We start from the raw sequence: 27,789 nt of genomic DNA, 5'->3' as shown, positions 1-27,789 counted from the left end.
TAATGACCATAGCTCATTGAATGGAGTAGCTTCCTTCTTCCCATAGATGCTTGATGTGAAGTTGCTCCATTCCTCTAGTAGTGCATTGAGTACTATGATAGTAATTTCCAACTCATGGAGTTGGTCTCTTATTTCTACCACCCTCATAAAGTAGAGGCCACTCCTTCTTCTTTTGATATCTTCATCTTGCAGAGTTTTTTCCTTAATGAGATCACTTGAGAACAATTCTACAAGCTTGTCATATATTTCTTTTGATATTTCTAGTTTTGATACATAGTGAATGAGGGATCCTTGATGGATTCTATGAGAATTCTTTGATCCCTTACTTACCCTTTCATGTACTTTTTAAGAGATTTATCTTCCTTTAATTCTGTGATTTAGCCTTGACATGCTCACAACTTCATTTTCTATGAGTGTTAAATATGTCCTCTTCTTTGCAAAAAGTTTGATGACCCAACAGACCTATTTCTCACTTGAAAAAATACATTTTGATAGATTCATATGTGGACATAAAGATAGTTTTTGTGAGGATACTCCTTGGCGACAATATGTTCAGTCTCATTCCTTCTTGTTCGGTCAAGGTCTAGCCATACACCAACTGCCCTCATTGTCATTATTCACAACAAGGCAAAGGTAAAGAGCTTTTGGTACCTTTCGAACTCAATGGTTAGCATACCAATATCTGTCAATAACTTTGCAATTTTGAGAGATTTTAAATCTCACAATTTGGGTGTATCTTTTGCTCACTTTGATCCTACATCGATTTTTTCTTTCAACCTGGTTTCTTTGATGCTGCATAATGACCATAGCTCATTGAATGGAGTAGCTTCCTTCTTCCCATAGATGCTTGATGTGAAGTTGCTCCATTCCTCTAGTAGTGCATTGAGTACTATGATAGTAATTTCCTTGTCAAACATTATTTCTCCCAACTCATGGAGTTGGTCTCTTATTTCTACCACCCTCATAAAGTAGAGGCCACTCCTTCTTCTTTTGATATCTTCATCTTGTAGAGTTTTTTCCTTAATGAGATCAGTTGAGAACAATTCTACAAGCTTGTCATATATTTCTTTTGATATTTCTAGTTTTGATACATAGTGAATGAGGGGATCCTTGATGGATTCTATGAGAATTCTTTGATCCCTTACTTCCCCTTTCATGTACTTTTTAAGAGATTTAGGTTCTTCCTTTGGAGGTTCTGTGATTTAGCCCTTGACATGCTCCACAACTTCATTTTCTATGAGTGTTAAATATGTCCTCTTCTTCCTGCAAAAAAGTTTGATGACCCAACCGACCTATTTCTCACCTTGAAAAAATACATTTTGATAGATTCATATGTGGACATAAAGATAGTTTCTTGTGAGGATACTCCTTGGCGACAATATCTTCAGTCTCATTCCTTCTTGTTCGGTCAAGGTCTAGCCCATACGACCAACTGCCCTCACCTTGTCATTATTCACCTCTCCACAAGGCAAAGGGAGTCGAAAGAGCTCCTTTGGTACCTTTCCGAACTCAATGGTTAGCATACCAATAGTGAGGAGTCTGTCGACGAATGATTAATTACAGCGTATCCTACAATTTAGGTAGGAATAGGCTTTGTTTAGATACGTGCTCTCATCTCTTGAATCTATGAGAGAGAGTTCCAAGCGAAGCATATACTTCACAATTAGAGCCACGGACGGATAGACCTTCTTTAGCTTTCAATGGCGGGAGATAACGTACTCTCTTAGGGTAGGATAGTTAGTCCTTTCCTATGCCTTGGGTTGTTACAACCGGGATTTTTTCTTAGTGACCAAGCTAGGGTGACTACCCACTAGTTTTCAATCAAGAATCTTGGCCCTATCCTAAGGTCTCTATATTGTAGTTGGCGTGGCGAAGTGGTATGTATAACACTGAACTTCAATTCCTAGAACGAAATCTTGGGCTTGAGGACATACACTCTTAAGTCTTTATCTATCTCCCGAAGACCGACAGAAAGGAGGTTATTTTTCATGGAAATGCCAACGTGAGGGTCTTAACCCACATACTCACAAAGGCCTGCCTGCCCCCTCAGTAAACACACTTGAATACGAACCTTAGCCCCTAATTAAAACCACTTTAATACTAAACAAGGCCCCTTAACCTCCACATAAGAACCCTCCTTAAACACCTAATAACTTCCCTTCTGCCAAAGAACTATGTTTATCCTCCCAAATGACTTTTTTTCAGGTATGTTAGTGACTCTACTCACAAGGAGAGGAATGAATGGGTCAAAAAAAAGTATAGGGTATAACCAAGAAGCGCTACTTATGATATGATGGAGAAGATGTATTCCTTCAAATAGTGATCATTGTCTTAGAGGGCGATCACCTTGACTTCTTGATGATGTTAACAACTTCTTTATTGCTTCTTTTGGATGAGTAAAATGGGGTTAGCAACCAAAGGCTCCTTTCCAAATAATTTAAGGAGAGTGGGGAATATTTAGAGGAGGCCAACTCAAGAAAGGATAAGCAAGAAAAGGGGGAAAGTATCTAACAAATATTTTTAAAGTACACATCAAAATCCCCATCCTTGAATGAAATGGTGGTTTACATAGGGCTCATGAGAGAATACAGGATGGAGGGTAGATTGGCATGGTCAGAAATGAGAGAACGATTTTATCTACTAAAGGAATATGGGATGGAGGTTATGTCTGAGTTTAGGGAGGCTTTTAGCTTGCTTGACAAGGATGGAGGTGGATGTATCACAACAAAGGATCTTGGGACTGTAATGCATTCTTTGGGTCAAAACTCCAATGTATATTGGAAGTGGTCCAGATGTTTTATATTCAATAATCCAATACCGAATACAATGAACCACAAAAGAGTAGTTCTAATTTGCTTGTAAATGCAACATGTTAAATACACCATTCCAAATTGAATTTTCTAAGGAGAATCAAAGAAATAGATGATTTCGGTCATCGATCACCTCCATATAGAGTAAACAACAACCAGGCCCACTCCGTCCTTTACGAAACAAATTGTCCCATGCTAAGATGAAGCCGGAAAGATACATTTAATGATATTCTTAGGCATATCAAAAATATGAAGCTAATATATAGAGATGCTCTGAAGGACTGCTCAAACTAGAGTCAACTTGCCTCTTAGGGAGAGCCACTTGTGTGCCCATGATAAAAGTTTACATGGATTTCTCTGTAAGTCAATTCCAATCCTTCATTCCATAATAATTAGGTTGGAGCATAAAATAAGATATTTAAAATATACATCTAATGGAGTGCAGATAACACCAAAAATATCATAAATCTCGAGTACCAATTCATCATCTGGTTAAGAAGAATCCATATGAGATTTAATATTACATAAGGAGTCTAAAGACCTATCAAAAGAGGTCAATCTACCAAAGGTTAACACGTCATCGACAAAAATGAAAGGAGTAACTCTGACTTGTCTACCTACACACCTGCAGCTAAAATTACATTTAATCCATCTACCTCCACACCTGCAACCAAAATTATTGCCCTTGTGAATTTTGTGACTAATTCTTCCATAATCCAATATTTTATCCTCAATGTCTGCTCCTCACGAAAGTTGTGAGAGATATTTTGAAGTAGGCATATTGTCTACTAAGGAATATTCTATAATTTGCCTCCACCCTCCTTGTAGAAATTATGGTGTATATTTGCAACTACTCATGAAGTTTTAATCAAAATCACAAGACACAAACCTACTCTACTGCTCTACAGAAGTTATTTAATTAATGGAAAGACCTGTGAGCAATTTTGAAACCGACGTTTCGGACTAGCTAGGTGAGTCCATCATCAGGGTAATGAGATCTGCATTTTGAGAAGAGAGAGTCAAGAGAATGAGAACCTATTAATAGAAGGATGGATAGATACCCTAGGTTTGGAGAGGTCGGCTTGATTTTCATCAATTTATTAATAAATGGATTAAATAGATTTTAATTTTGGTTTTAAATTTTAATTTAATTAATAAATTTAAAACTATATTAAAAGTAAAACTATATTAATATAGTTTTAAATTTATTAATTAAATTAAAATTTTGAGAAGAGAGAGTCAAGAGAATGAGAACCTATTAATTAAATTAAAATTTAAAACAAAATTAAAATCTATTTAATCCATTTATTAATAAATTGATGAAAATCAAGCCGACCTCTCCAAACCTAGGGTATATATCCATCCTTCTATTAATAGGTTCTCATTCTCTTGACTCTCTCTTCTCAAAATGCAGATCTCATTACCCTGATGATGGACTCACCTAGCTAGTCCGAAACGTCGGTTTCAAAATTGCTCACAGGTCTTTCCATTAATTAAATACTCTACCAGCCTGTATGGAATCTCTGTTCAATCTACATAAGTTAATTCACAATTTAGAACAAAAAATTCATACATGCAATAAGAAATAACAAACATGCACACGAAAGTTTTCCTAGGGAAAGTAATATGCTGAAAACCCCAATGTCTGCTTGCATTAATATGATGAATAGAAATGTATTACAATTGCTTTCCTCAACTGAGAATAACGAGAAAGTGAATAACTTGTTTCTCTACTCACTGAGATGCTTTGACCTAGACCTAGTAAATTTCTACCTCCTCTTGAGTCCATATTTCCTTGCATAATTCCTTAAGAAATTAGGCCCCTATTATTTAGGAATTTTTACAAAATGGATTGCGTAATTCCCAAGGTTGATCATCTAACTGCATGAAACACCTGTACACTCGAGACTAATATAAAATTGATGTTACAATGCCTTGGAATCTCCACCATAGTTGGGGAACTCGAATTCTCCATGCACTAGATATTTTGGGTTGATTGATGAGTTAACTGAATGATCATTGAGTTTGACTGAAGTCCCACTGCAAAATTGGCCTTCCACTAGTTCCTCAAGTAGTTGGAACTAGTTTCACTAAAAACAACTTGAGCTAACTCACTTTGTTTTCTAAAAATTAGAGATCATACATGCTTAACTCAACTATAACTCGTCTGAATCGAATTTACTAAGTAAACCGGGTGACACAAGCCATGTTACACAATTAAATTGCATCCAAGTTGTCCGTTGATGTGGAAATTCATATTTTCTCAATTTAATCAAGGAAAAAAAAATGAGAATTTCTTACTTCATTTTTGAAGAATCCATATTTGTAATAAAGGGATTATCAACCACCCCTATCCTAAACCTATGGAGCTCTAGCTTCGCTCTTGACAAAGCTTTTGTCAAAATGTCAACATCTTGCTCCTTTGTAAGAATGGAGTATAGCAACATCATCTGCCTCTAGACACAGTCTCGTAAATGGTGATAATGGATATCTATGAAATACATGATTCTCAGAGAGATTGATGCAACTCTCATAATCACAATTGGATCCATCATCTAACAAAATAGTTCAACAAGTATCTTTCTCATCCATATTGCCTCATGTGTGGCTTGACTTGCAACCATGTATTATGCTTCTGTTTAGTTGAGCACTAGATATATTTACTTCCTGTTGTACCAAGAAACAACTGTGGACTCAACACTGAAAATTCCAATTAATTTACTCTTTCGATTTGATGGACTTCATGCCCAATCTACATCTCTGAAGCTGCAGAACTTCACTCCCTCTTTTCATCTGTACCATAGTCCAAACTAGGTAGTGCCTCTCAGGTACAGTAAAACATGCTTAGTTTCCTTCCAAAATAGTTTGTTTTACCTAATCATAGCTTGGCTTAACTGGTTGATTGCACAACACATATCTGGTGATGTGTTCACAAGATACATGAGTGGACCCACTAGCTGCCGATAAATGGTAGTATCCATTTCACCTAAAGTGGCATTCTCCTTCCTCTAGTTGTTCATTAGAGGTGTCTCCATGGGTTTACAACTCTCCATGTAGAATCTCTATCGTATATCATTTTCATAATTTCCTTGAGAGAAAAACAATTCCCCATCACCTTTCCATACTTCCAACCCAAGAAAGTAGTTCATGAGACCCATGTCCTCCATTTCAAATTCCCTTGCAAGGTCCTCCTTGCAAGATATGATCAAATACTCCTCACTAGTTAAAATAAAACTATCAACATATAAGGCAATAATAAGCAATTTACCTTCTATCAAGATGTGATGAGTTTTACATCCTCTTCAGTTATGGTGAAGCCCAAACTGGTGAGATAACTATCAATCTTGGTGTACCAAGCATGAGGTGCTTGTTTGAGCTTGTAGAATGCTCACTTGAGTCTGCACACATGAGACTCTTGATCAAATGTCTCAAAACCTTTTTTTTACTCTATGTACACCTCCTCCTTAATAACCCCATTGAGAAATGTTAATTTTACACCCATCTGGTCGATATTCCACTGCATTTACATATCCAGACCAAGAATTGATCTAATGGATGAGTACCTTGCTACAAGGGTAAATCTCTCCTCATAGTGAACTCCCTCAACTTGAGAGTACCCGTTGGCCACAAATTTGGCCTTATACTTCTCTATGTTTCCATTCGTTTCCTGCTTCACCTTGAAGATCCATCTCAAACCCACTATTTATTTATATGCTAGTCTTGGGACCTTTTCCAAAACATTGTTCTTTAATGGATTCATATTCCTCCACCATTGCATCAACCCATATAAGTTTCTCTATTTATTCTTCAAAATAGGATGCCTCAATCTCTATAAGCTCAGTCATAAGAGCCATGTAGCTAGTGTACCTCTCAGGTGACCTCCTTTTCTTATGCAAATTTGAAGGATACCCCACATTCTCCTTCACATCCTACACAAGTCAATCAAATTCCTTAGTTATTTTTCTACCTACTCTAAAGGTTTTACTTTAGTGAATGTCTCCACTCTCTGATCCACAATTTGTGGTTTCTCTACAACTTCCTGAGGTTCCTATTTTGGAACTAAAATCTCATCTTTTGGTGGGATCTAAAGGTCCCTCTCAAGGGAGCACCACATAGCGGTCGACTAAAGCTTATTCCTTGATTCTTTACATACATGGCAGTAAACAGAAGATCCAAAAATCTTGAAGTGCGACACATCCGAAATCCTCCTCCAGTGTAATCATGGCAAGAATTAGACGAGGACTTTAGTTCTACAAACAAACCATTGTATTGCATGCCTCAAACCACAAATGCAGAGGTAGGCCTTGGTCATGCAACATCACCCTCATTGCTTCCAAAGTGCTACGGTTATTTCTCTCACCCACCCCATTATAATGTGGGTTGTTGTGTGTTTTCAAATCTCATCAAATGCCTTCTTTCAGACATAAATTTTTAAATTCATTCAACACATACTCACCTCCCTTATTTCTCATGAGATCCTTCACCTTTTCTCGAACCTAAACTATTATCAGTTCCACCCTATAATCCTTTCGGATCCATCTTCGGGCACTATCGCGAACGCGCACAGAGGTTACCCGCTGTTGGGCCTCAAAATAGTCCCTATTTTCACTCCATTATTCACCAATACCTTCACATTTTACCTTCATGTCACCTCCATTCCACCTCCACATCATTACATTTACCTCATTATTGGGTTATAACTATGCTTTTCCAAAGTTTATTAATTCTTAACATTTTTAAGTGGATTTATGGCTAAAATTTAGAAAATAATATGCTTATACTTATACCTAACAATTAGAATGAGTTTGTTGACATGTGTAGGTACAAAGGAAGCTTCCAAGGCATCTTTATGTGGTCTTGAATGATCAAATTCGAATTTGATAAGATAAGCCTCATGGAAAAGATCATGATCTCATGGAGAAGATCATGGAACTCATGGAGGAGATCATGGAGGATAGGGTTACGTGTCTAGATGGTTGAGAAATGTATGGAACTAAAGAGAGATTAGTGGATCATCATTATGAGTTTGTTATCTCATCCCATTGTATAAATAGGAGTACCTCCTCCATTCCAAAGGGAGGACTCTTGAAGCATGTATCCAACTTATGATGGAATAGAATAAAGCTTCATTTTACATATATTTCCATTATGTAGTTTTAGGTATAAGTTGCCTTAATGTAGTTTATGGAATAGCTTGTGACTTTGTTCTTAGGAGAATTGAGCTCACTCTAGAAGGATCAAAGGAACATGTTATTTCATATTAGATCTTATTTCATTTAATTGCTTAGATGTTTGAGGATTTTTTTATGATTGATGAATGAGTTTTAAATCTTATCAGCATATGAGAGGACAACCAAGGGTCTAAGTTAGGCTCTTTCTCTATTTGATTTGCATGATAAATGAAACTCATTTTTTTTGCTTTTATGTTTCAAGTATCATATGAGTAGATAACCAAGAGTCTAAGTTAGGCTCTCTCTCCATTTGATTTGTATGATAATTGAAATCCTTTTATGTTTCAAGTCATTTCATTTCTTACGCTTATGAATGAATCTTAGTTTAGTTTGGATTAGTATATGAGGGGACAATCAAGAGAATAAGTTAGTCTTTCTCTCTCTTTGAATCTGAACAACAATTAAAGTTCATTCTCTTGTCTTTATTTCAAGTTTCTGGTTTTATGTAATCAATGATTTCTCTATGATATTGTAGGGAAGGAAAACCAAGACCTCCTTCATTAGGAGCCTCTTCCCTTGCATATTATATTGAATTGTAAATAATTTAGCTAGACATAGAATTAGTTGCCTACTCCTGCATATATATTGCTGGCACCATCACAAGATTACGAGTTTTCCTGGTTGATAATTTAATGAAAACAATTTAAGACAATAAATTGCCCAACATTTTGGCGCCGTTGCCGGGGATGGTGCTAAGGAATTAGGCATTAGGAATTTAATTCAGTACTAGTATTTTTCTTTAGACAAAATAATTTGTGAAACCTGGTGACAACAGGATCTTCACAAAGGAGTTTAAGTTTGAGTTTTCTGATGTTTTAGTGTTTAGCTAGTTTTAAATTTCGTCTTTTAAAAAAAAAAAACCCATGCATAAATAAAAACAAATCAAGCGATTAGTATGCTCTCTTCCTGTGCTTCGTGCGATCAGGAAGATCAAAAAATCTATTGATTTTGTTCAAATAAAAATACTCTTGCTGGAGAACTAATTTGCAAAAAGACAATAAAGAATTTTGTGAATGAAAAAAGTCATCTTTAAATTTTTAGATGAAATTTAGTTTTTTTTTTTTTTTTTTTAATTTAAAAAAAAAAAAATTCCACAAAATAATAATAATATATGTATCATATATATACATATTATTATTAAAATAAATAAATAAAAAAATTAACTATTTTTTTTTTGTTACCATAAAGGGTACTGGCGGATAAAGCCTCAACAGCTCATGAAGAACCATATTGACGATTTTCAGGCGACCAAGGACCTCGGCATTAGGACCCTCATTGTTACATACGCTTATCACTTCCTTTCTTGCGAGCTCCTGCCATTGTGTGTGCATGGCAAGGAGTATGGCAGTCCATGCGAGTAAAAGGGAGGTTGTCTCATGTCCCGCCACGAAGAGGGTCTTGCATTCATCAATCATATCTTGAAAAGACATGCTGACATGCGTCTTCACTTCATCGTTGTTAGTTGCTGCCATCATCAAGCCAAGCAGATCTTTGCCGTAGGGGTTCCTGCCTTTTTCCACCGTTGCATTTCTTTGGCGATCAGTGATTATCTGCCTCAGTGACCTCTGTATTTCCCGGTCTAACCTTCGGCCTTTCAAATTTCCTCTGGTGGGAAAAAACCTGTAACCTGGAATGATGAAGTTACAATAACTTTCGGTAACGAGAATCGCTTGCTCACTCTGTAGATCAAATATGTGTTTTCATTGGAGATAGCTAGAGCTGAAAGCAGTTCTAGCAATGACATCGGCAGTGAGATTCTGGAATTATTCTATGACTTCTATTTCTTGCGTACCAGAAGTGATTGCCTGCTCCCATTTGTTTAATAGAGATGATGTACTCGCCACAACCTCTGGTACCATAGACTTTAGAGCCTCTGCATGGAAAGCAGGACTGATGAGTCTTCTTTGTCTGCACCATTTTTCTCCCTGAGAAGTCGCAAGGCCATCGCCCAGCAGCTGCCTTACGTGGGTTGTCGGCTCTGGTTTCTCGTACTGCTTTGATTTATTGCACAGCATCTCCCTAATCAACTCTGGCTGGGGAATAACAATTCTTGGCACAGGACCGAACCAGTACATGAAATTCTCGTCGTAGGTATTGGTCGAAGAATGAAGCTCTGGAAGAACTCGAGAAAAAATATCATGGGAGAACTCCATGGGAGCTGAGTAGGTTTACTTCATCATTTGAATGACTTCCATTGTGTTTCCATACAGCAGTCTGTATGGGGGACCCGAGATACCCTGCGATTCAAAATACTTCTTCATTTGACCAGGCTTCCACCATACTTTTATCACAATTCTCACCAAAGTAAACACAAAGGTGAAAAGCAGAACCAACGACAAGGTGCATGTGAGATCCATCTCCATAGAAATAGCAACTACTAAAGTGTAGAAGTTATTATAGCCAGGTCGAAGAGATAATTATTGAGAATCTTAGCACTCAACAAATTCCAGAAAATCTGCAGAGAAATTGGAGAAATAAGTAGGGTGAGTGTTGTGGGGAAAAATGCCTATGCAGGACGATCCTATCCACCTAAGGTGTGACAGTGCCTTAGCAACAAACAGAGACAGCTATTCTAGTATTCTTCCTTTATGAATTAAGAATGAAGAGAGAGATGGATGGACTAACCGGTGTCTTCCGTTTGTCCCTCGATCCGGCTTCTCTTCTCTTAGAGAGTTCCCAACTACTTGCCTTCTCGCTCGCCCAGCTTCAAGAGGTTTCTGCAAGATCACAAGAAGAGAACACTACACAAGACATGGATTCATATTCATAACTAGTTCAGGATTAGAAATAAACTAAACATACTAATGTAAACATACATCAAAGATACATCAGTATATAGGAGAAACCAAGATAGCTTTATTGATGAATAACAAGGTTCAGGAAGAGATACAACCCAGAGGGCTCCAATCCAGCATCTCCTTCCCAGCAAATGGAATTCCTATCTTCACCCCCTTCAAAGCATTAAGCACCCAATGATTCCAATCTCAAACCAACAACAATTCTTTACAATAACAAAATTCCAGCCTCTAGATCTCATGGAGGAGAGATCCATATATAGATGTTTGGAGAGAGGATGAGTCAGCTTGAGATCTGACTAGTGTCCTCTCCCTCTGTCAGTTCTTGATTCCACTTGGGGGTTCTTGCTTCCACTTGGAGATTAGGAACCTCTTACTCATCACGAGTCGAATTCACTGAGGCAAGTGTCATTGAGGAAGATTCTGGAAGCTTCCTGGGTCTTGACACCTCTTGGAATGAACTTGCCATTTGGCAATTCTTGCTCAACGCAGGTAGCCAGTGTTGGCTTTGACATTCAGTGCAGGTAGCCAGTGTTGGCTTTGACATTCAGTGCAGAGAGCTAGTGGAGCCACTGAATTGATCTTGAATTGACTTGTTTTTGAGCAGTTTCTGGTGGAGAACTTCTGTGAATTGTTGTGGTTTGTTAGCCTTGTTCCTCTAGGGGTAGGAACAACATGTTTAGGGACTTTGGATCCCTTAGATTATGGACATTTCATGCTCAATGCTGTAAGGCACAAAAATGTCTATAACAGTTGCCCCCTAAAGTATGAGGCCGTTTATCGGGTGAAATGCTTTATCAGGGGGATCCGAAGTTCATCCAATGCTGGGAGGAGACCTGTAATAAGATACAATACAATACATTATTTTTCATACTACTTTCATGATCTAGCTGAGGCAGGCATTCCCATGCTCAGCTTTATAAATTCATTTTTCTGTACATAGAACAGACAATCGTCTGATGGTAGACTGATAATTTTGATGAAATTATCATCCTTTGAGTAGGATGATTATCTGCTGCAATGATGTACATGTCAATGTCTTTATCTTTCCTGAATATATATCGCAGCCCGGATGGATGAAACTAGATCCAGGGTCTTCAAACTCGTTCGATCTTCACTCTAAGTACAAGTTGATCCATGTGAGGAATGTTCTGAAGTCGAACATGGAAAGACATCGCTTGATTAAACCGTTAACAAGCGCGAGAGGAATCACCGATAATGATAATGACCCTCAAGGTACTGCAGTACAATTCACGTGGTGTGAATAAAGGACTTGGCGTCGAACACCACGCAAAATATTTCGGTCGAAGGTCATTGATGTATACCTGTCGCCGAAAGTGAGAAACTTGCCATTGAGGCATGCAAGCTTCAAAGTACTGAAGGGGTTGTTCCTAGATCTCCGAGGGGTTGGTCGACAAGAAGCGATCCGTCAAAGGAGGGCCTTAATGAATCCCACATCAATGACACGGAACGGAGCTAATGATTTTGATGGAGGTGAAAACGATCTGTGACATATGATTCAGGGTGGCGGTCATGAAAGGATGAAGGATAATGTATGGCAGTGGATGGGACACGTTTGACTTTTCTGAACGACTTCTCTTGAACATGTGGCGACACTGATGCGATGGATCGGTAGCATTACCCCAAATGTGGATGGTATGGCGAGACCATGGTGATGTGACCGGTGAATGAAACAACCCAACCCGATTGTGGTACGGAGGAAAAGTGTCATGTTCAAGAGCGACTTGCTACCATCAAAGTTTTCTTGAGTTTCTCCCAATTTTTCCCCAGTCATTGCTGACCAGTAACTCTTTATTTTTGTCAAGCTTGAGGAGGATAACATATGCTTGTTCTATAACCTGCCCTTCGGGCAAGCCCATCGCTATGTTTTAACGAGCCTAGCGATAGTGAAACTCGTTCTCGTCTAAAGACAAGTTTGTCGCTATTTAATGATTTTAACGAGTCTAACGACAAGGATAACTCGGTCCTTTTCATTTTTAGAGAGTCTGAAAAGGTACATAAAGTTAACTCCAGAAGTCCTTTTTCGTCATCTAATCCATTAAGTCTGAAAAAGTATAAAACAATACAGAAGGGATGAGTTTTCGATAGTTTTAACGAGCCGAACAAAACAAGCGCTCGATCTTTTTGTGCAATAATCCCTCAGGTCCAAAAAGATTAAAATCTAGAGGAGGGATAGCACTTCCTGTCCCTTTAACGAGCTGGAAGGCCAAAACTCAGCAATCTTTTCATATTTTACGAGTCAGATGAAAAGAGCTTAAAGAAGACTCATCTTTTGAGGAACGAATGATGAAACAGGTTAGCAGCTGATTCCAGGTACAGGTTGGAATTTTCCAAGCACGACAGTGTCACAAGGATGGCTAGTGAAATCACTCTTCGCAGCTGTTCCTCAAAATGGGTAAACAAACATATGGAGGTGAACGATCGGCCAATGGAAAGGTGGAGGTGACGGTGCAAACACGACCAAGGCTTTAATGGCTGATGATATTACATTCACTGTGGTTATTTACCGGGATAGTTCATTTTTTAACGAGCTTAAACGCGGGTGGAAACATTTGCTCGATCTTATGTATATTTTTTAACGAGCATGAACTATGCGCTAAAACTGCTCGGATCTTGCGTTTATTTTTTAACGAGCATGAACTGTGTGCTAAAACTGCTCGATTACCCAGTCATATGATAAGAGTGTCTCATCAAGATTCTATTTTTTATGGAGCTTCATCTCGCTAAGCTTTGCTCCGGATCCTTTCGTTATGCAAGTTCGGAAATGACTAATCCTACGAGTTTAAAGGGTTAGACCTACAGGTTTAAAGGGAGGACCTAAAAATTTAAAAAATAAATAGCCGCCCCTTTCTTGCACTCCAAAAGGTTTGCATGCCCCCAGGCATAGAGTACGATTTCAAGGTTACCCCTCAATTTGCAGATAAAACATTTGTTTTACCAGGAGAGGCCTACCTCTTTCAGGCTTCCCAAAGATTGTTCTGTTATTCTTTCAACAAAACACTTCTTCGGCGATATCTACCGAAATAGACAAAGGTGAGTAACAACGAGCGCAAACCACATAACTTTGACAAGAGAATCTTATTCCAGAACAACCCCTCTTCCAACCACGGATGGGGTACGGACTAGTCATATTCTCCCGCGGAAACCTACCCTATACCCAAAGTTTTCCCGCCGAAGCAGACCAGGACGCATGCCCCCTGGGTTCCAGTCATATCCTCCCGGATTACTCGCGCTCATCAGGAGGACGGACCCCGGGTTGAGACATTTCTTGCATGAAGAGACCATTTAGGGATGGTATATGACTATTTGCGATGCGTGATCCGGGAAATGAAAGTTGGTCCACGAGCTTGACCACTCTTCCTTCATGCGGAAAACACATTACTCTAAAGAGTGAGGAGACGATGGCTCCCATGCAATATATATAGTCTCGTCCAAGGAGTAGGTTATAATCCAAGGGTCCTTGAACGACCATCACGTTCATTTGAACGGTCTTCCCTTTCAATGTTATAGGCATATTGGGGAGGATCCCTAAAGGTCGACTGGTTCCTTTATCAAAGCCTGATAGATTTCTCATTTCAGGCAAAAGTGCTGGCGAACCAAGCGCTTTCCAAGCAATAGAGGAAAGGATACTCACAGATGCCCCCTCATCAATGATAGTGCCAGCCATTACCATTCTGTATATTTGAACGATAATTCTGAATGGTATGCTTGCTGGCAACCGGGGTCTGCCTAGTTGGTTCCAGTCGAAGGACAAAACCAGGTTGCTTGGTGGTGGGACCGAATAGATGGCCGGGTATGACTCTGACGAAGTTCCTTCCTGCGATAAAGGAATGGGCAAATTGCCCCCTTGTTTGTCGGAGTCTGTGTTGACGAAGAGAATTTGGACGGTGTCGTCTTTATTCTCCTCTGTGATGGCATCATTTGAAGACAGAGCCTCTGAAGGCAAAACCGGGTCAACTGCCGCCTCAACCTTTTGACTTTCGTCAGGTATGGATTCAGACGGTTCATCTTCAATGATGGGTGCTTCAGCTGACCACCTAGGCGGGCCAACCGGGTTCTCAACTAGTGAAGGACTTGGCAGGAGTTTTTGATATCGAGGAGGAAGTTGCGCTCGTAAGATCGGGCGATCTTCCAAAACTCTTTTAGCCTCGTCTAAGAAGGGACAACGGTGGATGGCGTGATCGCCTTCACACAGTTTGCAGGGAAATCTAGCTTTCCCTCTCTGTCCTGTGGCTTCACTTTCACTAGTTGACGGTGAGTAGTCAACATGGCTATCAGAGGTTGATGCCACCGAATTGTGCAAACGGGGAGACCAGTCCCTTAGTATCCGAGGGATGCAGGGACAATCTCTATGGAAGTGGTCTCCCTTGCATATGACACATGGCGATTTAGGCCTAGTCAGTGTTGTGTGTGGATTTTTGTCAGACGACACTTGTTTGCCCCCAGTCGCTTTTGGCTCCTTCTTCTTCTTCTCTTTCTTCTTCTTTTCCTTCTTCTCCTTAGGAACTTGGTTTTCTGTTTTACCAGTTCCGTCAAGCGAAGAGGAAGGAGGAGAGGAAGAATTAGATGAAGTAGAAGGCTGGTGGGCAACTCTGGTCTGGTCTAACTGTTGACTCGACTGTTCAGGAATGGTGGTGTTCTGAACGACATTGGTTGAAAAGAGCCAGACCGACAGGCCAATTGTCAGTACTGGAAGCGACAATGTGGCCATATGGGGCGCACCAACATCTCCCCAAGAGGAGAAGGGACTAGGATTTCCACCAAGGGGAATTCCTTGGTTGGTGTGCTCCATTTTTTCAACCTAAAGATCAACGCAGGAATAAAGGGTGATTGTTCCGTTTAAAATAAATTTTAACGACGCTTTAGACACAACTTGCTTTTTCAATTTTAAAGAGTCGAGAAAAAGCTAAAGATGACTCTAGTCTCCTTCGATGTTTTAACGAGCCCGAAGTGACAAATGCTCGGATGGACTTTTTTCGTTATAGAGTCTGAAAAAGGCCAAAAGGAACTGCTCTCGAGTTCTAGGCAGAGGGTGTGCCAAACGTTTCGCAAAACCGCAGAATACTTTTTAAGGTACGGGCGGTCGATCTTCCTGAATGTTGTGTTCAGTGCATTGCGATCAGTAGGGCGGCTGACACGGCTTCCTAAGGATAAAGGTTTTATGCCTATAGGGGTCTACCAATATATACACGACGGTACGTGGGAGTACAATCCGTACTGGCGCTATCGTCCTTCAGGAGGAATCACCCACCATCAACGAGATCGACAGTCACCAGGCTTTACGACGCCGTAACACGTCTCTAGCCTAGACCTCTATGTTGTGCGTTATGTTGCAAAGCGTTGTTAAGTTCATTCAATTTATTTTAGGTTGATCTTTTTAGAAGTTTGCCTTTTGAGGTTCACCACGAGATGTATGATACAATTCCTAAATGCAGTCTAAAGATGATAAGCAAGCTTTATATCTTTTCAACTTTGAAAATCCTAGCTACTATGGGAAAAGAAAGACACCATCTTTTCTCAAAGAGCAATCAGCACACTCTAATGCACTTTTCCTAAATCAAACATGCAAACTATCAAGATGCAAATGCACAATGCAGGTGTTTGTTTTCCGCTTTCTTAGTATTGATACCTACAAAGAAAGCTTTTTGTACAACTTTGAATTTGCTTTTAAATGACAAATACAAACAAGTTTACTTTTTTCGAAATCAGAAAGGGTAGAAGAGATTACAACACTTAACGATTTTCGAAATGAACACTTGTTTCGACACTTAAAAGAGACAAACTCAAACCAATAAGCAAGAGTAAATGTATAATCAACTGCAAACAGCCAATGAACTCTCTCCTAAGATCACAATCAACAGATCTGAATCAAGGGCCACAGGATGACTATTTCACTCTTGCAAAGGAAAACTGTAAATGACACCACAAACACATAAAAACACTCACAGTATTTTTGTACAAAAGGAGGCGGAATTTAAGCAGAGAAAAGGAGTTATCAGACTGGTACATATGCTGGTTACAGGCTGCAAAAATCAGAGATCAAAACAAGGCAAAACAGAGCAGAGAACCCCAGCTTCACAAGGCCAAACTGGTTCAGCGCAACCTCAACACAGAGGTTTTGACATTCAGCATAGGTAGCCTTCACGGGACCTGCGTTGAAATGCAGAATCCCTTCACAGGGTCTGCTCTGAAGGAGAAACTCTCGTTTCTCACTGGGTTCTGGGTCAGAGATTGCTATTTAATCTACTGTTTTAGGCCAAATAAAAGCAACAAGCAAGGTGCAATCAAAGGGATGCTTTGAGGGAGTACTAAGATCTATCACAAAGGATCATCAAATCATTTGTGAGTCCATTGTTCAGATCATAGACAAGTCCAGTGATTGGATCAAAGCAGCAACTGTCTACTTTGCATCTGGGAATAGCAGATGCAGTTCGATTGTTGCTGTCGAGTCTATGAAACAAACAATGACAGAGAAAAATGCCTCCCCAGTGGAGTCGCCAATTTGTTGTGGGGAAAAATGCCTATGCAGGACGATCCTATCCACCTAAGGTGTGACAGTGCCTTAGCAACAAACAGAGACAACTATTCTAGTATTCTTCCTTTATGAATTAAGAATGAAGAGAGAGATGGATGGACTAACCGGTGTCTTCCGTTTGTCCCTCGATCCGGCTTCTCTTCTCTTGGAGAGTTCCCAGCTACTTGCCTTCTCGCTTGCCCAGCTTCAAGAGGTTTCTGCAAGATCACAAGAAGAGAACACTACACAAGACATGGATTCATATTCATAACTAGTTCAGGATTAGAAATAAACTAAACATACTAATGCAAACATACATCAAAGATACATCAGTATATAGGAGAAACCAAGATAGCTTTATTGATGAATAACAAGGTTCAGGAAGAGATACAACCCAGAGGGCTCCAATCCAGCATCTCCTTCCCAGCAAATGGAATTCCTATCTTCACCCCCTTCAAAGCATTAAGCACCCAATGATTCCAATCTCAAACCAACATCAATTCTTTACAATAACAAAATTCCAGCCTCTAGATCTCATGGAGGAGAGATCCATATATAGATGTTTGGAGAGAGGATGAGTCAGCTTGAGATCTGACTACTGTCCTCTCCCTCTGTCAGTTCTTGATTCCACTTGGAGGTTCTTGCTTCCACTTGGAGATTAGGAACCTCTTACTCATCACGAGTCGAATTCACTGAGGCAAGTGTCATTGAGGAAGATTCTCGAAGCTTCGTGGGTCTTGACACCTCTTGGAATGAACTTGCCATTTGGCAATTCTCGCTCAACGCAGGTAGCCAGTGTTGGCTTTGACATTCAGCGTAGGTAGCGAGTGTTGGATTTGACATTCAGCGCAGAGAGCTAGTGGAGCCACTGAATTGATCCTGAATTGACTTGTTTTTGAGCAGTTTCTGGTGGAGAACTTCTGTGAATTGCTGTGGTTTGTTAGCCTTGTTCCTCTAGGGGTAGGAACAACATGTTTAGGGACTTTGGATCCCTTAGATTATGGACATTTCATGCTCAATGCTGTAAGGCACAAAAATGTCTATAACAGTGAGTAGGGAAACAAAGAAGATGGAAGCGGTTGACAAAAAAATCCCGTGAAAATCAAAGCATTTAATTGCTGGAGAAAAGCTGGTTGAAAATCCAGAGTGGGCATTAAGGAATTTGGTTGAGGTGGCCTTCTATACAGGCTAAATCCATGGAGTAGTTGCTGAGAAATTGCTTGTGCTCTCTTTGAATTCAATTTGCATGTCGATTACATGATAGACAGGCGACCCACAACTATTAATATTCTTGACATCACGAATACTACTGAAACTTGAATGTAATCATGGTCCAGATACAATAATATAATCTGAAGACATATATATCTCTATGAAAGGATATATCCAATGCATATTTCTTGTATTGGGAGGAGGATGAAGATGTTTGTCGAATATGCAGAACGTCTGGAGACTTGGAGAATCCTCTGTTTTACCCGTGTGCATGCAGTGGAAGCATCAAATATTTTCATCAGGATTTCCTTCTTCAGTGGCTCAATCACAACAACGCGCGGTAGTGTGAGGTCTGCAACCACCCCTTCCGTTTTTCCCTTGTTTATGCTGAAAATGCACCATCAAGATTACCTTTTAGAGAGGTTTTACTTGGCACAGCAGAAAAAGCATGGCATGGCTTGCACTTCATTTTGCAGCTTTCCTTCGTACTTTCTATATGGCTCATCTTTATACCATTCATAAATTTCTGGATCTGGCAGCTGTCTTTTGTTTCTGAGTCATATCTCCACGACACATATTTCTCTTGCTCTTTTGTTTACAGATTGTTTGCATGGATTCCTTATGTCAGCTTTAATTGTTTTTATATTTTTGTGTGCAACCTCTCTGCACGAGTTCTTTAGAAATCTTTGTGAAATTGAGAGGCCAAATCCTGAGAGGGAAGAAGATGGCATCAACAGGCAAAATGGGGAAAGAGCAGGAAGGCGTCTACCTGTACCAGATGGAGCTGGCCAGGAAAACGTAGGTGCAGGGCAATTGATAAGGAGAAATGCACAAAATGTAGCGGCTCGTGTGGAAATGCAAGCGACACGACTTGAGGCACATGTTGAGCAAATTTTTGATGGTGGAGATGATGCGGATGGTATTGAGGATGTGCCATTTGATGGACTTGTGGGGATGCAAGGACCTTTGTTTCATTTTATTCAAAATACAATAACGGTGCTGGCTAGTAACATGATATTTCTTGGTGTAGTAATCTTTCTACCTTTCCAACTATGTCGGAAGCTTCTTTCCATTGCGTCTCAACTTGCTTTCACCACATCTAGTGCATTACTTACAGCAGGAAACATCCCCTGTGTCATTTGAGTCCTCCATCGATTCACTAGGACCTAATGATCAGTGGATGTGGCCACTTCCCTCACTAAATAGTTCCCATCCTAAAACATAGTTTATTTTTAGAATTTTTCCTTATTAGGTTTTAATAAAAAAAATTGTTGATTTTCAACTTAAAAAATCTCAACTTAAATAACAAATTAAAAAAAAAAATTGTTTTTTTAATTTGTTGTTTAAAAAAAAAAAATCTAAAAAAATCAACATACATAATAAATTCAAAACAACTATTTTTAATTTGTTATTTAAATAAATAATAATAATAATAATAATAATATTTTGTGTTGATTAAAAAAAAAAAAATAAGAAAAAAAATCAAAACAACACAAAATAATTTTTTGTCATTTTCTTATTTTTATTTAAAAAAAAAACTAACTTCATTTTAGTTATAGTATATTTTTAGAATTTTTTTTATTAGGTTTTAATAAATAAAATTTTGTTGATTTTAAAAAATTTTCAAAATAATGGAGTGAAAATAAGGACTATTTTGAGGCCCAACACTCGCCCGAAAAGGTGATTTTCTCTCTTTGGCACCTAGCCACGTGTCGGCTAGTGTATAGGATTGGGCAGAGCCCAGCCAATACGGCTTACCGCCTAAACCCTGCCCGATATCCCGCTCATTCCAGAATTCAGAATATATATATCGCTGCTTGTAAAAACCCTTTCGGTTTTATCGACCAATTCCCATTTCCTTTGTTTTTCATTTATTTAATGAAAACACGAATTTACACAGAAAAACCCCTTTTTATGGAACTCAAAATATATTAAATTCCATCCATAACCCCGTTGGATCCAGCTATCACAAGTTGCATTTGTACCATTCCCTCTCCTTTGTATCGCTCCGATGCGATATTGCGATATCACATATTGGATAGTCCCCGGGCCTTTGGTAAGTGCTCCCCTGTACGTTGTCGATGTGATATTGTGAGTTAACCTGGGTCGTCGATCTGGACGCTTGATTGACGGTCCTCGTTGACTCGTGCTAATCCCTGTCGCAAATTTCATATGGTAGCCTCCAATAGCCTCCTCTTTCCATCTCCGATTGAGATATGTCGATTGGATCTGGACTGTTGAATGGCCGGATCCGACGTCTCCTATGCATCTTTGTTCAAACCTCTGATAGCTCTGTTTTTCACTATTTCTAAATGTAGTTCAGGCCGATAGTGTAATCCGCCATTTTTAAAAGTTCATCCTTTGCGATAGTTTTTTATTTTTGAAGACTTAGAGGTTTTTGAGGATCCATTTTGGATAAACGGGTCCGTGCACTCAGCTACAGACTCTACTAGGCCTCTTCGCACTCAGCTGCAGAGCCTCTTCCTACAACTACAACCCAATACACTTAGATTCTTACTCTATGCTCGAACCATTTGTATTCATCTCTCCTATTCCATTTCCCTACGACATAGAGCCTCGCTCCATTTATACAATCACATGGTCCACAGACCATGGGTAGGCCGAGATGACTTCACATTACATTACAATACTTTAGAGCGGATAGCCTTATGGCTCAAACTATACTTCGCACTCCGCGCCCGCAATTCATGGAGTCTTACAATACATTTGACCAAAACATGGGCTTTGAGCCCCAAAATATGTTGTTGGGGGATTCCATGCCCAACAAGCCCCCAACACAATCATCATGACTCGTCGTCGAGTCACTCAGTCAGCGCAGCAACCTTGGCGCAGAGTCCCTCCAACTAGTCCCGAACTACTCGGAGGTCCGCGATGCACTGTTCTAAGGTTTGTTGGACCTATTGCATGCGTTCTTCTGATACTTCTTTGTGTGGATCAAATCCTTGCCTTAGCGTGTAAATCCCCTACATCTGTGCGAGTTTTCCCTCGATATCTGCTGTAATGGTGAAGGCATCATCAATCCATGGATGGATGCATGATTTGAGGAGTGCCTATTTCTGTCTGGTGGCATCCACCTGCTCTTTCAGTGCCCTTGCTTGCTGCATATTTGCGAGTTGTTGAGTGAGGATGACTGTCTGCGTCATTCCCCTTACATTGTCGTACTGCTCTTGAAGCTCGCGCGCTTCTGTTTCCAGGCGTTGTATGTTGGGATCCTCCTTTAAGGATGTGAGGAATCATAAGGCTTGGTCCAATGTATCAATACAGTCCGACACTACCCATCCAATTTCTTCCAGTCCTGTTTGAATAGTGCTAACTTGCTGCTCCCTAACTTCGGTAGGAATTGAAGGCTGCACTTTCAGCCGCAGCTTGGAAATCTGGAGATTCACCTCTAGCTGCACTCGTGTTATTTCCTCGCATGCGGTTCGAAATCCACTTGCCAAAAAATGAATCCACATTTTTGTTGGTAAGTCTGCGGTGATGGACAACTCTGGGACCCGCCGACATGCTTCATCAACTATCTGCACTATCTACTGGTTCTATGACACCAGTTCGTCACGCTACAGGCTGAGCTGTTCAATGTTGATCTTTTTCTCATTTCATCACCTGAATCACGCGGCGCTCCCTTGCGCGGAGCTCTGCTATTATGCCATCCTACAGCTGGTATAGTGTGTCGCATGGAAGAGTAGCCAAATTAAGGCCATGTCCCTTGATTCTTCCAACCATGGCTCTGTCGGTCTCATTCTCTGTTGCTAGTGCCCCATTTGGTAGCAATATGGTGTTGGCCATCTTTACGCATTGCAGCTGCTCTGCTGCTGATGTGCCTGTTGCACCGTAGCTGGCTACGGTTTCTTCCTGTGGGGGTTGCACCTGTAGTTCCTGCAGCTGCACCCTTAGGGCCCCCAACAAAGTTTGCTACTCTGACATGGCTTCTTGGAGAGCTTCCTTGGTGACCTCGCAAACCGTGTTGTCGATGTCATAGAGGTCGCCTTTTGTTAACGTGATCAGGTCAAAGGTCAATTTGGAGGCCTTGACCTTTTTCCGTGGACCCGATCTCTCTATGACGCACAACCCTTTCAGTTGGGTAGACGTTGTGCTAGGGTCCGCACCTTCTTCTACAAGGTTTGTGTCCTCTGCCTCCTATCCTGTAGACATGTCATGGCCTTCCTCTTGATGCGTTGTTGTGGCCCCTGTTGTCTGCGCTACTACTGCAACTTTGGTGGCCTTTTCCTACTCTGTGGCTGCATTTACTGCTTCGCGGACAGCCCATACCTCTGCTTCCACTTTTCAAGCTCATGCTTTCTCTTCTAGGCTACTGTCCTATCCAGCTCTGTCAAATTCAAGGCGTGCCACTCACGAGGCCATGATTCTAACACTGAAAAAATCACATTGTAAATGGTGATGAAGGGCAGCTTGGTCCACTGCTGCGCAGATCCCTTCGTGCCTTGATGTAGATGGTGTACATGTTTGCCTTGAAGTCTACAAAGCTCTGCATACTGTTGTAAACTATGGGGAACAGGAACGGCCTCTTATTAATCCACATGCGGATGCTCGCCTCCATGAGCACCCAGAAGATCTTTGTTTCGCGAATCCACTTCCAATCCTTGGTAGCCTAGAGAGATGCATATTTTGCGGCCTCTAGTAAGTCCTGCTCGATGCTCAGGAACTGACTGTCCTCTGGCAGTTCTCCCGCTACTAGCAGAATGGACAAGAGAACCAACTCGTAGTGGAAGGTCTTACCCTGCTCCTGGGCTTCTTCGCAATTGGTCAAGAAATCCTTGTAGAGGAACTCAACCCAGTTGAATTGGACCCCCTCTATGCATTGCTCAGCCAATGCAACTACCGGCGCTGGTACTTCATCGGCAAGGCATTTTCTCATTACCTTCCCGGCCAGGAGTTGGGTGGCTACGATCACCACCTTATCTTTGATGTTGCTGATATGTAACCCCTCTTTTTCTTCTCGAGCTTGTATTTCTTCCTCATGGCTTCCACGAGAGCCAAATCGCCACTTTTTCCTGCTATCATCGTGGGGTCCTTGCCCTTACAAGGAAGCCGAGAAATTCGATGGATGAGATCTGCTGTGATGGTAATATGCTCGTCCAGCCATAGGTATCCATCGTGCAGCAAGCATGGCAACTGCCTGATGACGAAAATAGTGATGGTCACATGGTGAAAGTGTGGAATCCATAGCAAATGAAGCAATCCGACCTTCTCCACACCGTGCAGCCATTTTCGTTGTTGTAATGTTGTGACTGGCCCCTCCATGCTCTACTTCATGAGGCTCTCCATCTCTAAATGTGGGAACTTTTTGTTGTCCACGAGGTCCCAATCTTCAAAATTCATTATGGGCAGGTGGCCCAGGTGCAAGCCCTCAAACATAATTCCATCACGGAGGAGCAAGGTCTGGAGTGCGCTCTTGGTGGCATCCGATCCTTTGGTATCTTTGTTTTCCCTTTTCGCGAAGGGATGTACTCAGGCAATTTCGTTGCAGAGCGCACCAGCTGGATGTCCTCTTCTATGTCCTTTGGTTCCTCTAAATCATCGATGAGAGCCTATAGGTCCTCCTCCTTGTCATCTGTCTCAATGGTGACAGCCTTGCCCTTTCCTTCCATTAAGAGCTTACTGAACTATGGATTTCGCAGGGACATGCGGACTAGTCCTGCTACCTGCTTATCTTTTATTGGCCTTGGCGTTCGAGGTGATTTCAGGATTTCTGGCACATTCCCAGCATCTACTGAAACATCCTTCACTGTGGGTTCCATGGCTCCATCGGCCATTCTTTCTACAAAGCCCACACCTCTCCTATTAGCTGCCATCTTGTTTGCACGGTATGTGGTCATTCACGAACTTCGGGGCTTGAATATCGCTCGGCGCTGGACACTCTGGTCTCTAATCAACTGCTCTAATCTCAAGTGAACAAGGGTTGTCCTATGGCTAGCCCCTCGAGTTTTATAGCGCCTTATGGATTCAAATTCGACTGTTCCCCCCAATTCTGGGCCATTAATGCTTTCTTGGCGGTAGATTGTCCCAAATCTTTCCCTTAATTCATATCTTAAATACCTGTCGCCAGCTCCATTTTGGCTTAAATCGGACATCCCGTCATGAATAGTGACACCAACGGTCACTTCCCAGCCTACCCACGTGGTAGCGCAGCCCACCGTGCGCTGGCACGAACCTTGTGACATTCTGATTCTGCGCACATCTCCCTTATCGCACAGTTCCCAAACAAACTCTTTTATAGTCCTGCACTCCCTTTCAACTGCCTGGAGTGCTGAGACTATGCTCCCTACGGCTAGTCAGGTGGTCGCACCGCTTGTGCAAGACTTCAATTCACCTTCCAATATAATCCCTAGAAATTTCTCAATTTCCCTCGTGACATCCGGCGCCGCATGTTCTACCATATGTAGTGCACTCCACTCGTTACCATGTTTGGTGAGGTGCGGTCGTAGCCAGGGCAATAGAGTCATAAATTCTTGGTGACAACCTTCTAATATAGTGGTATGATCATGTTAGGGTCCTACCTAACCCCCTTATTTATGTCATGGGATCACGTCATAGTCAAGAGTCAATAAAGCCCATATTAATATTTGTAAGTGGTTAACCCGCAATTAATGATGGGACCACAGTTAGTTACAAATGGGCCGTAGTATTAGATAGATGGTATTAATAAAACCCACGGTATCGGCCCGTGGTATTGCATGTATGAGTCATATATAAAGGATAGAGACTCCCTGCGAGGAGCATCATGTCTTATTTTGTAATCGAGCTCTGCTCTATTGGAGGTTGCCCCCTCGAAGAGGCATGTGAACATTGCTCTTTGAATAATAAAATCATTGTTATTCTGTGTTCTGGGTATCTTTTCTTCGCATATTCTGTGTTCTGGGTATCTTTTCTTCGCATATTCTGTATCTGGGTATTATTTTGCAAGTTAAGAGCATAACAAGTGGTATCAGAGCACTTTCCAGGGCTCGGTGGGATCTCCAATTTTTAGCAAATTTTTTTTGGCTAGAGACGTGTTCCGGCGTCTTTAAACCACGGGATCTGTCGTTGAGCGCATAAACCTGCGGATTTGGGGAGGCATGCACGCAGGAAATACAAGAGGTGGTCACGTCTGTTGGACTCCCTTGTAACCCTTATGGGTACCCCTTCGAGTAGTAGCGCATTAGACAGAACCGCGCACGGACTGTCTTCCACGTACCCTCTGGGTATATAGGAAGCCCCCTAGGCTCCCTTGAAACCTCGCCATAGATAAACCTTCGGCCGTCTTGTGGCTACATTACACCAAGAACATCACTCGGAGAGATTACTCACCCGTACGATAGGGTAGTCGGGTTGTACGGCTAAGGGTACGGTCGATCCTCCTTAGTTAGAGCCCTGAAACATTGGGCTGAGTACTACCGTCAAACCCTTATGTATATTGCGATCTGTAGCACCTGACACTCCTCTCGACCATAGTTCCTTTTTCTATCGGGGATCACACATCCGCGTGTGCAAAGACGTGCTGCAGCAGCGGAAATCAGTCTCGCAGCTCCATCAGATCCGCAGCAGCAGTTGTTCCACCATTCAGATCTCTCAGATCCACCAGATCGGAGTTGTTGTGCAGGGTTCCTATACAGGGGAATACTTTTAGCAGGACTTTTGGGCAGCATTGACATTTTGAGGATTTGGCGACTGCAGTATTGATCAAGAAGGAGTAAAACTCCGTTAGGAGTTTTCTAAAAAAAAGTCTTAGATCTTCTGGGGCGCTTATTGGTGATCTAGCCCATCAGAATCAGGACGACGAGCTGAGCAAGGTGGTACCATTCAATTTATTAGTAAAAATTTTTAGGCGGTCCCAATTTTTCATCAGGTTGGTGTATTGTAGAAACTCGCACTCAAGAGATGGCCAATGAAAGGATGGACAAAATTGAAGACACTGTGACCTCCATCCAAACTGTGATGGACAACATCCAAACTGAGATTCGCGGACTAAGTCTCCAGGTACAGCTAGCACTCTCGAAGGGCAAGGAGCCAGCCCACGAGGAGGCATATAAGGGCCATGAATACCATGAGGGTGAGTCTAGCCACTCTCCTCACGTCTGGCACACCCATCCACCACCTAGTCAGCGACCTCCCAAGTTGGATATGCATAAATTTGACGGTTCTCACACGTCCGCATGGCTAGCACAAATGGAGCAGTATTTCAAATTGAATCATATCCTAGATGAGGGGACTAAGCTTATGGTGGGGACCATGTACTTGGACAATGAATGATGGCAATGGGGGGAATGGCATCAGCGTTGCAATGGACCTTTTCAGAATTGGGCCCAATTTACCAAAGCTCTTAGAAATCGCTTTGAACAGGAAGATTCTTTTTTGGGGCGTCTCACTAAGCTCCGACAGACGGGTACAGTGGATGAATTTATTACCGCTTTTGAAGCCTTAGCCTTCTGCACTAAGGGTCTCACAGATGAGTTCTACATGGAATGTTTTATCAGCGGTCTTAAAGAAGCCATCAAAGCTCAAGTTCTTCTCCACCACCCTCCCACGTGGACAGAGGCTTGCCAGGTAGCTCGTAAGGTGCAACGTGCATTAACAGCCCAATCCAGCCGCCCCAACTTCCCCGCTAAAGGTCGTCCCCCACAGGCTCCCAACACGACTCAGACACTTAAGGTTCAAAAGGTGTCACCTGCGGAAATGGCCGAAAGAAGGAAGCAAGGACTATGTTACTACTGTGATGAAAAATATTCCCCGGGCCATAAATGCAAGGAGCCCAAGTTTTTTCAAATAGATGCCACTGACTATAGCTCCACCGAGGAAGATCCACCACTTGAGGAATCGGAGGCGACCGAAGAAGACAACCAAAAGGAGATTGTATCTGACGAACCAGTTATTTCACTACATGCGTTGGCAGGAATTTCTTCTCCTCAAACTCTCAAAATTAGGGGTTTTCTTAAACATCGCCCAGTAGTAGTCTTGATTGATAGTGGAAGTACCCATAATTTCATCCATCAAAAAATCGCCGAAGCAGCGCATTGTTTTGTACGGGCAGTTTCTAACTTCCAAGTCCAAATTGCAGATGGGGGCACAATGAAATGTGAAGGCCACTGTGAAAATGTCAAACTTCAAGTGGGGGATTATCAGTTGAAAACCCACAAGTTTGCCATACACATGGGGGGTTGCGACATTGTCCTAAGCGCTGAATGGCT

The 27,789-nt window shown here is 41.3% G+C and overlaps 1 pseudogene; it reads right to left on the bottom strand.

The window, feature by feature from the left end:
* Nucleotides 1-9,204: 9,204 nt before the first annotated feature.
* On the bottom strand, nt 9,205-10,398 carry LOC149245384 (cytochrome P450 734A1 pseudogene; annotated as a pseudogene).
* Between the last annotated feature and the right edge of the window lie 17,391 nt (nt 10,399-27,789).

The sequence above is a fragment of the Pinus tabuliformis genome, chromosome 7, assembly GCF_031772625.1.
Source record: "Pinus tabuliformis cultivar Carrire ecotype Pingquan chromosome 7, CPIR1, whole genome shotgun sequence".
NCBI classification, from domain to species: domain Eukaryota; kingdom Viridiplantae; phylum Streptophyta; class Pinopsida; order Pinales; family Pinaceae; genus Pinus; species Pinus tabuliformis.
Note: the sequence above shows the minus strand (reverse complement) of the source record. Positions and strands in the feature narration are given on the sequence as shown.